Source organism: Apodemus sylvaticus, chromosome 20 (genome assembly GCF_947179515.1).
Source record: "Apodemus sylvaticus chromosome 20, mApoSyl1.1, whole genome shotgun sequence".
Classification (NCBI taxonomy): Eukaryota; Metazoa; Chordata; class Mammalia; order Rodentia; family Muridae; genus Apodemus; species Apodemus sylvaticus.
In genome coordinates, this window is record NC_067491.1 from 28,730,251 (window position 1) to 28,738,689 (window position 8,439).

The window sequence follows — 8,439 nt, forward strand, 5'->3', positions numbered from 1 at the left end:
GCTAATATCCACTTGTAAGTTATTACATACCGTGTTTGTCTTTCTGGATGTGGGTTATCTCCCTCAGGCTAATATTTTCTAGTTCCATCCATGTGCCTGTAAATTTTTTGATGTCATTGTTTTAATAGCTGAGTAGTATTTCATTGTGTAAATATACTACATTTTCTTTATTCATTCAGTTAAGGAGCATCTAGGTTGTTTCTAGTTTCTGGCTATTACTAATGAAGGTGCTATGAGCATAGCTGAGCAAGTGTTCTTGTGGTATAGTAGCGTATCTTTTGGCTATATGCTCAGGAATGGTATAACTGGGTTTTGAGGTAGAACTATGCCCAGTTTTCTGACAAACTTCCAAATTAATTTTCAGGGTTGTTGTACAAGTTTGTGCTCCCACCAGCAATTGAGGCATGTTCTCCTCCCTCCGCATTCTCCTCACCATGTGCTGTCACTTGAGTTCTTGATCTTAGCCATTCTGATGGGTGAAAGGTAGAATCTCAGAGTTGTTGTGACTTACACGTCCATAATGACTCTGAACATTAAACATTTTTAAAGTACTCCTTGTCCATTCCTCTGTTGAGAATTCTGTTTTTAGCTCTGTACGCCATTTTTAAATAGGTTATTTAAATTGTTGGTATCTAATTTCTTGAATTCTTTATATATTTTGGATATTAGTCCTCTATCAGATGTACAGTTGGTGAAGATCTTTCCCCAGTCTGTATGTTTTGTCCTATTGGTGAAAAGCTTACAGATTTTCAGTTTCATGAGGTCTAATATGATATTTTTAAAAACAATTCACACAGTGTGCTTAGGCATAGTGTCTTACAGAAAGACATAAAAATTATTATAATAAATATAATTACCAAACTTTTATAGTTTTTAAATTTTATGTTACTCAGCACAAAAACAAGAAAAACAGTCAACAGACACTATAACTGTAAACTCTTAAGAAAAGTAATGTAATGAATTCAATGAAACTCATTGATTATATGTGCACTATTTTTTCCTTAAGAGTATCAGTATGTATTTTGATCTTGATCTGGGAACATGTATTTTGTCTTCAAGTAACAACTATTGGATGCAATTTATGATATGAATTTGTAAAGTAAAAATTGATTTAATTACACCAACTTCATTTTGATTTTCTTAATCTAATTTAAATACCTCAATGTAAGTGGAGCTAATAATCTCAGAAATTATAGGACATGCCCAATCAACAGAGAAACAAAAGATACTACTTGCATTACTGAGATGCACTATATAATTAGGACTTTACATTCCCTTAAACAGATATTTAAAAATTAATGTATTTGAGAAAAATGTTTTCTGTTTAAAGCTAGAAGCACATTAGTAAGTGGAATAATAAATTATAGACAGCCCAGGCACTGAACAAAACAATTAATGATAGCTTTAATAGGACTTTGTGTAACAGAAGAGCTTAGCACACAAAAAACATTAGAAGCATCTGCTCTTTAAAAATCTGAGTTCATACGATGATTTTGCAAATGTTTTCAAAGTTATTTTAAAATTTTTCATAAAATATATTTTGATCAAATTATTTTTCCTCCCCTAACCTCTCCCAGTTTCTCCCATCTCTGCTCCCCCAACTTTGTTCTCTTAAAATCAACACCAACAACAAAAAATCAAAACAAACAAGGACAACAACGATATGGTAAAGCAAAAACACAAACAAACAAACAAAAACCCTAAGAGAAAATGCGTTTTCTGTGGGCCAAATACTCTTGTTTCCTTGAAGTATAATTGAAGTTCCCAATGAGAACTCTTATTCGAGAAAGCTGGTTTTCCCTTTCCCAAGATATATAAATTGTAAATAATTGCTTGATTAGTGGTGAAATTTTGAGGCTACTTCCTCTTCTAAGTGGTGGGATTTAGTCTGGTGTGAGCCTTTGACTCTACCAACTAGGTAATGAACTTAATAAGAAAATTATTTCAGAAGCACCTTTCTTTCATGGGATTATTTTGGCCTTAGCACAGTTCAAAAGACAAAAAAAAAAAAAGAAGAAGAAATAAAGAAAAGAAAAGAAAAGAAAAGAAAAGAAAAGAAAAGAAAAGAAAAGAAAAGAAAAGAAAAGAAAAGAAAAGAAAAGGAAACAGTCTATGATGGCGGTGCCACATGGCTTTTGTTCCAGCAAAGGCGGCAGAGGCAGAGCTAGAGACCAGTGTGGTTTACAGAGTGAGTTTCAACAGACAGAGACATACAGAGAGACAAAGATAAAGAGAGAGAGAGAGAGAAAAGAGACAGAGAGAGAGAGATAGAGAGAGAGAGAGAGAGAGGGAGAGAGAGAGAGAGATGGAGAGAGGGAAAGAGGGAGAGGGAGAGAGGGAGAGAGGGAGAGAGGGAGAGAGGGAGAGAGGGAGAGAGTGAGAGAGGGAGAGAGGGAGAGAGGGAGAGAGGGAGAGAGGGAGAGAGGGAGAGAGGGAGAGAGGGAGAGAGGGAAAGGGAAAGGGAATCTATCTAAGACTATACTATGCTACTTGTATGTGGGTAATAACTGAAGTATAAAGAAATGCTTTCAAAATTTCACTGTATTCAGAAATGATGGACTCAGAGATTATAGGATAAAACGATAGAGGCATATGGGTTTCACCTTATCATGAGAATTGCTTAATGTACATTAATGTATCTGGGAACTGGCCTGTCCACCCACAGGGACATAATCATGTCACATTGGCTGTACTAATCACTTTGTACATTGCATGAGAGTACACATTTTCTGAACACTCTCCTCTATCTAGTACCGATACTTATACCTCACCACAAGAAAGAAAATCACCCACAAAAAAGCATCAGAAATATAATACAAGGGTTTGTATTTCTCTAGTTTTACAGACATCTTTAGTGCCTGTAGATATTTTTACTCCTAAGACAGGCGGCTGCCCTGCTTGCCAAACTCAAACTTGTTCAATAAAATTTTCAGCAGCTGGTATGAAAATAAGCCAGTTTAATGCAAATTAGTGATTCTCCTAATCAATTTTAACTACAAAATCAAATTTTAAAAATTGAGTTCATTTTTAATGAGATAGAAAGAAATACCAGATTGCCTTTTTTTTTTTTAATCCAGGTTGTATTAAGCCTTTGATTTTAGGAAATATTACTGTATGGTCAATGTAGTTTCTTGACAGATTACAATTTTTAAACATGCTGTAAAGCTTATTTTCATGGAAAGATTGATTTTAACTTTTTTTTCATAATATCATTATAAAATTAGTTTTTCATAATATAAATATGGCAGCATTGCTGTATTTTCACAGTAAACATAAAAAAGCAAAATATTGTGGTTAATAATTTATTTTGAATGATAAAACATCACAATATAAAAAATACTGTTCTTGATGCTGAAGTAAATCAGCTTTCCATTGTCTGTGCTCCTATTTCTCAAGGTGAAAATTAAGAAGATATTAATATAATACACTTTTTTAAAAGTGATGAATATTTTTCAAAGAAACACAATTTACTATTTTATTATTAAGTTATTTCTTACTCCATGCAATGATATTTGAGATGAAAGTGTCATACTTGCTCACAAGACTCCATCAATCATTGTATGTACATATATATACACACACTGTTTTTTCAGTTTCACGTCCTGTGTCCTCAAAGATGAAGGCACTCAACCTAAATAATAATTATTTTGTGTTTTTAGTCTTGGTGCTATTTTTCATGGGATTATGATTAATAATATCTTTGAATTTTTATGTTCTGTAATAATCAGGAAACCTTCAGGTGATTGAATTCAGAGATAAAGCAACATGGTCCAGAATCCAGTATTGTAGGGTGCTGAGGATTCTCTGAGAGGATGCTGAGAAATAGTTATAAAGTAAGGAAAACATGGAGGAACATTTGACTTCCACTAACTTAAAATATTGTAGGAATTACCAATTGAGTGCTGAGATTTTTTTTTTAAACAGGGTAGATTTTTGGTATGTAGTTTTCCTAGCTTCTGTGTTTTGATTTGATATACATCATTGTGGTAGCAATAAATAACTTTCTATAGTGCAGTTTATATTGAATTGAAAATCAAAATGACTATTTTCTAGTTGAAACTACCAGTCTTATCACATGCAGTCCTTTCTGTTCAAATGTTTCATTCCCAATCCTGAAATTTGCACTTTTGTAAATATTTAGCATTAGTTATAGAATACACACATATTCATTAAACAAATTAATGAAAATAAAAAACATCTCCCTGTGTACATCAGTGATAGATTGACTATTTAGAAATTATGAATGTTAATTATGTTCTTTCCAGCTACAATCCTATTGACTGATTATCTATTTTATTCATGACAGACTTGTTGCCGATTCTTTTTTACTAAAAATTTAACAAATTAACAAACTAAAAGTAACAAAGAATTCTTTGTTACTAAAACCAATCAGAATCCTTTACAGACACAGGACGTAAATGACCACCACAAGATTATCTAGTTTCTCTCAATGTGTTGATTCTCCTCCTCATTTGTACTTGCTCCTTCTCAGAATGTCTTCTTCCATTCTTCATTTATTTTCTTCTCTGCACAATTCTTTTTCATTTTAAGACCATGCACGCTAACTGTATCTTTAGGTTCTGTCATCTTTAATGCAAATTTCATCTACAGATCTGGGTCACATACTTGATCTGGCACTGTGTATATGGAATCTTTTGTAAATTCTTCTTTTTCTCCCATAGTGATATGACTTTGAACTAGATGCCTGACTATCAGAAGGTTATCTGATTTCTCTGGACTGCAGTGTTCCCATGTAATACAACAAAGAACATTTTTCTGTATACTTGTGAAGCTTTCTCTTATGGGCCAAGCTTCTATGACTTTTCTAGATTATGATCTGATGCTTTCTGTCATTTGTGTCTGTTTCTTAAAATACCTTCTAATTGGAGTATTTAGAATATATGCATCTCTTTTTTATACCCTCTTCTCTACTTTATTCTACAAAATTTAAGCTTTGTTTTAAAGAATAGATGACATTCCATCAGGGGGGAGAAGAATAGAAAGCGCAATATAATAACTTACTCAAAGTCAAAGAAAAAGTGCAAAGTATAGTAGAAATGCCTTTACACATTCAGCCACTCCAAAAGAAATCCTATATAATGAATTCACACACACACGTGCGCGCACACACACACACACACACACACACACTCATATGTGCATGTGATGAATTTATGTTTACATATTTATATATATGAATTCATACATATATATGTGCATGTATAAAATGTTAGCACATGCATATGAATGCCAGTCACTATTAGAACTTTTATGTCAGTTCTTTGTCTTTCCAAGTATCTACACCTTAGGTGACAGATATTTTATTTTTGTGCCATTCGAAACTACAAGAAGAATTAAACTTCAGACCCCACCAGGGGAACCCTGAGTCATTGTGGGGGCCTGGCAGAACACATCAAAATATCTCTCTGTAATTCCATATCTGAAGTTTAATTCTGAGAGATTGTATATAAAAGGCTAGAATTTTTATGTATAAGTTTTGTTGACCAAAAGTAAGAAATGGGAAAAAAAATCCCAAGAAACAATCTTAAGAATGTTTTCTGAAACAATAGCATTGGCTCCTGTTTAATGTATTGGATAGGTAACAAGAAATGGTCGTACCTGGATCATCCTTTTCCTTCTCTTTTGACTAAAATCTTCTAGGACTTTTCTTAAATCTTAATAAAGTAACCATCTAAAGGGCCAATGGTCTGTGTGCTATAGACACAGAAACTCTTTGGCAATATATTAGTCACATGGATTGGTTTTCACTTAAAATCTTCTTACCTTCTTTTGAAATGTTTTTAGGAAGAAAGAAGCAGATGCCTATCCAAATTATAGGTCTTATGCCAGGCACAATGCTTGCTTTCTATAGCCCAAACTCAATAAAAATGGAGTGACTAACAAAATGTTTTCCTTCACAACTAATGACTCAGGTTGAGTGAACTTGTGCCTGCACATGGAAGATCATGACATCAAGCTAAGGTTTCATGGGGCAGGGGAGGATATGCAGGGGGAGCCACACTCTCAGAGAAGAAGGGGAGGGAGTGGGAGGATGAACTATTTTGGGGGAGGAAACAGGGAAGGGGCATCGATCAGGATGTTAAATGAATGAATGAATGAATGAATGAATGAATGAAAAGAAAATCAAGGTTTCACAGACTAGCAAATTGAACTTTCCAGGAACAATGAAGGAATGAGTTGTAAATGTGCGGAACTCAGGAGAAATCCTAGACATCCTCGGATCATATGTTTCGATTAGGATCTCATCTTCAATTAGATTAGCATTTGTAAATCTTCAGTCCTTTCCTTTCCTTTTAGGGAAGAAGTATGAATTAACTATCACCTGAAACATGTTTTGGCCAATAGAATTTAGGAAGCTGCAAAAGCTTGCCAATCCTGATTTCGGTCTTTTAAGTTTCTAGTTTTGTATGGGTTCATGATTCACTGAAGAATGATGACACTCCGGACTCAAATAGTATGGAAACACAAATAGTCTTATTCTGCAGAAGTTCAAGATGCTGAGGTCTCCCATTACCAAAATGGCGAGACCTTGAAGTGATCTCGCAGGCACAATTTAAAGCATATTGGAATTCCAGGGTACATCTGCTTCATCTTAATCTGTCTCTAGGCATTCCAGAAACATTACCAGGACATGAAGGCTGTAGCCTGGGGTCTTTTCTATTAGTAATTGATGTCATCTCCTTAACTTACAAATTTGAAATCTGGCATGGAATCAGCCTAGCTGATGTTTATGTTTATGTTATCAGTTTATGTTGGACTTATGATGTTGTATAATATTCCCATGAGAAGTACCTTGTTTGGACACAGTCAACCTAAAGTAACTGAGAGCCACATGGAATTAGCAGAGTAGGTCCCTTTAAAAAGTAATTTCTACCACCATTTTTGAAGACCACGTCTTTTCTTCATTGTATTTTTGGGATCATTTGAAGTTTTCTATTTGTATCTCTTTAGCTTCCCTTGCTGTCTGTTGTAATACTTCTCTCTTCATCAATTAATACTATGTTTGAATCTTTTCCTTGTTTCTTTTGGGTGAGTTGAGCAAAAGACCAGACAATTTATCTTCTCAAAGAACTGCTCTTCTGATTTACTGATTGTTTCTATTGCAGTATTTCTATTTCATTAATTTCTGCTTTTCTTTTCTTTTTGTCCCTTTCATCTACTAGATATGAGTTCAAATTTTCTTCTCTATGCCCCAAACTCTTGAGTTGCATCACCTTATGTTCTTTCTTATGTTTTAACTTGGGTATATAGAGATGGGAAGATTGAATGCCCACATGCAGAAGAAAAATATGCACACTACTAGGTTTTGTCTCTATCAGTGAAAAAAAAAAATACAGGTCAGACCATACCCAGTTGAAAGCGGATGAGTGCAGATTTATTTGGCAATGCTCCCTGCTCCCAGGCCAAATCATATGTCCCAAAGAATGAAGCTGAGGAAGCCCAGGTTAAGGCATGAAGATTTTGTAGACCTTAGGCAAGGGTTGAGGACTGTGTCAGCCAAGAGCTGGGTCTGTGCCCAGGTATGATTAGAAGCAGGTACCCTGGGCAGGTACTTGGGCCTATTGGCCATGCCAGTAAGGTAGTTTCATTGGGTGCCAGAAATGTGGGAAGAGGATTTTTTTCACCATTTCTTTGTTCAGAATTTTCCCAGTGCAGGCAGGTGGGTTAGGGAGAAGTTTCTCAGCTTGGTCAGAGTCCAGCAGCAGACTCCTATTAACCAACCACAATGTACAAAAATCAACTCAAAATGGATTAATGCTCACCATGTGGAGCCTAAAGTGCTAAAAGCGATAGAAGAATCTACTGGCAGTCTGCTGTAAAGACATAATGTGGGGGTTTCTGCAGGTGCCACGGCTGGAAGAAAGATAATCTGGCAAGATAAAAATGAAACTTATGACTTAACTTTTGTAGCTTGACCAAGTGGTTTACTTTTCTTACACACTTAAATAGAGTAAAACTTTGGAAAAAATTCTATATGATAATTATTACAACAAAGCTTTAGGTATGGTTACATCAAACTCCTTTGCAAAATACATATCTTTAGCAAAGCACTGGCGACCTTTTACACAAGAATAAGGTTTATTGACTGAGAAGCAATACTTAAAGATGTGTTTTATTGGCTGAGAAAGAACACTGAGGTTAAGAGCCTAGGGAGAAAGGGTTTGTGATAAGAATTCTATTGACTGAGAAGCAATGCTCAGGAATTTGTAGTATCCAGGAGAAGGTTGGCTCCATAGACTAGAAAAGAATGAGAACGTTGTTAGACAATTACTGTAGCTTTCAGCGTGAACAGATGCCATTTATAACTTTGAAGAAAAAACAAAAAGCAAAAACAAAACAAAACAAAAAAAAACAAAACAAAAATGGCTTGGGGTTTCTCTAGTGTTTATCTGTGAGTAGAAGTACCTCATATCATAA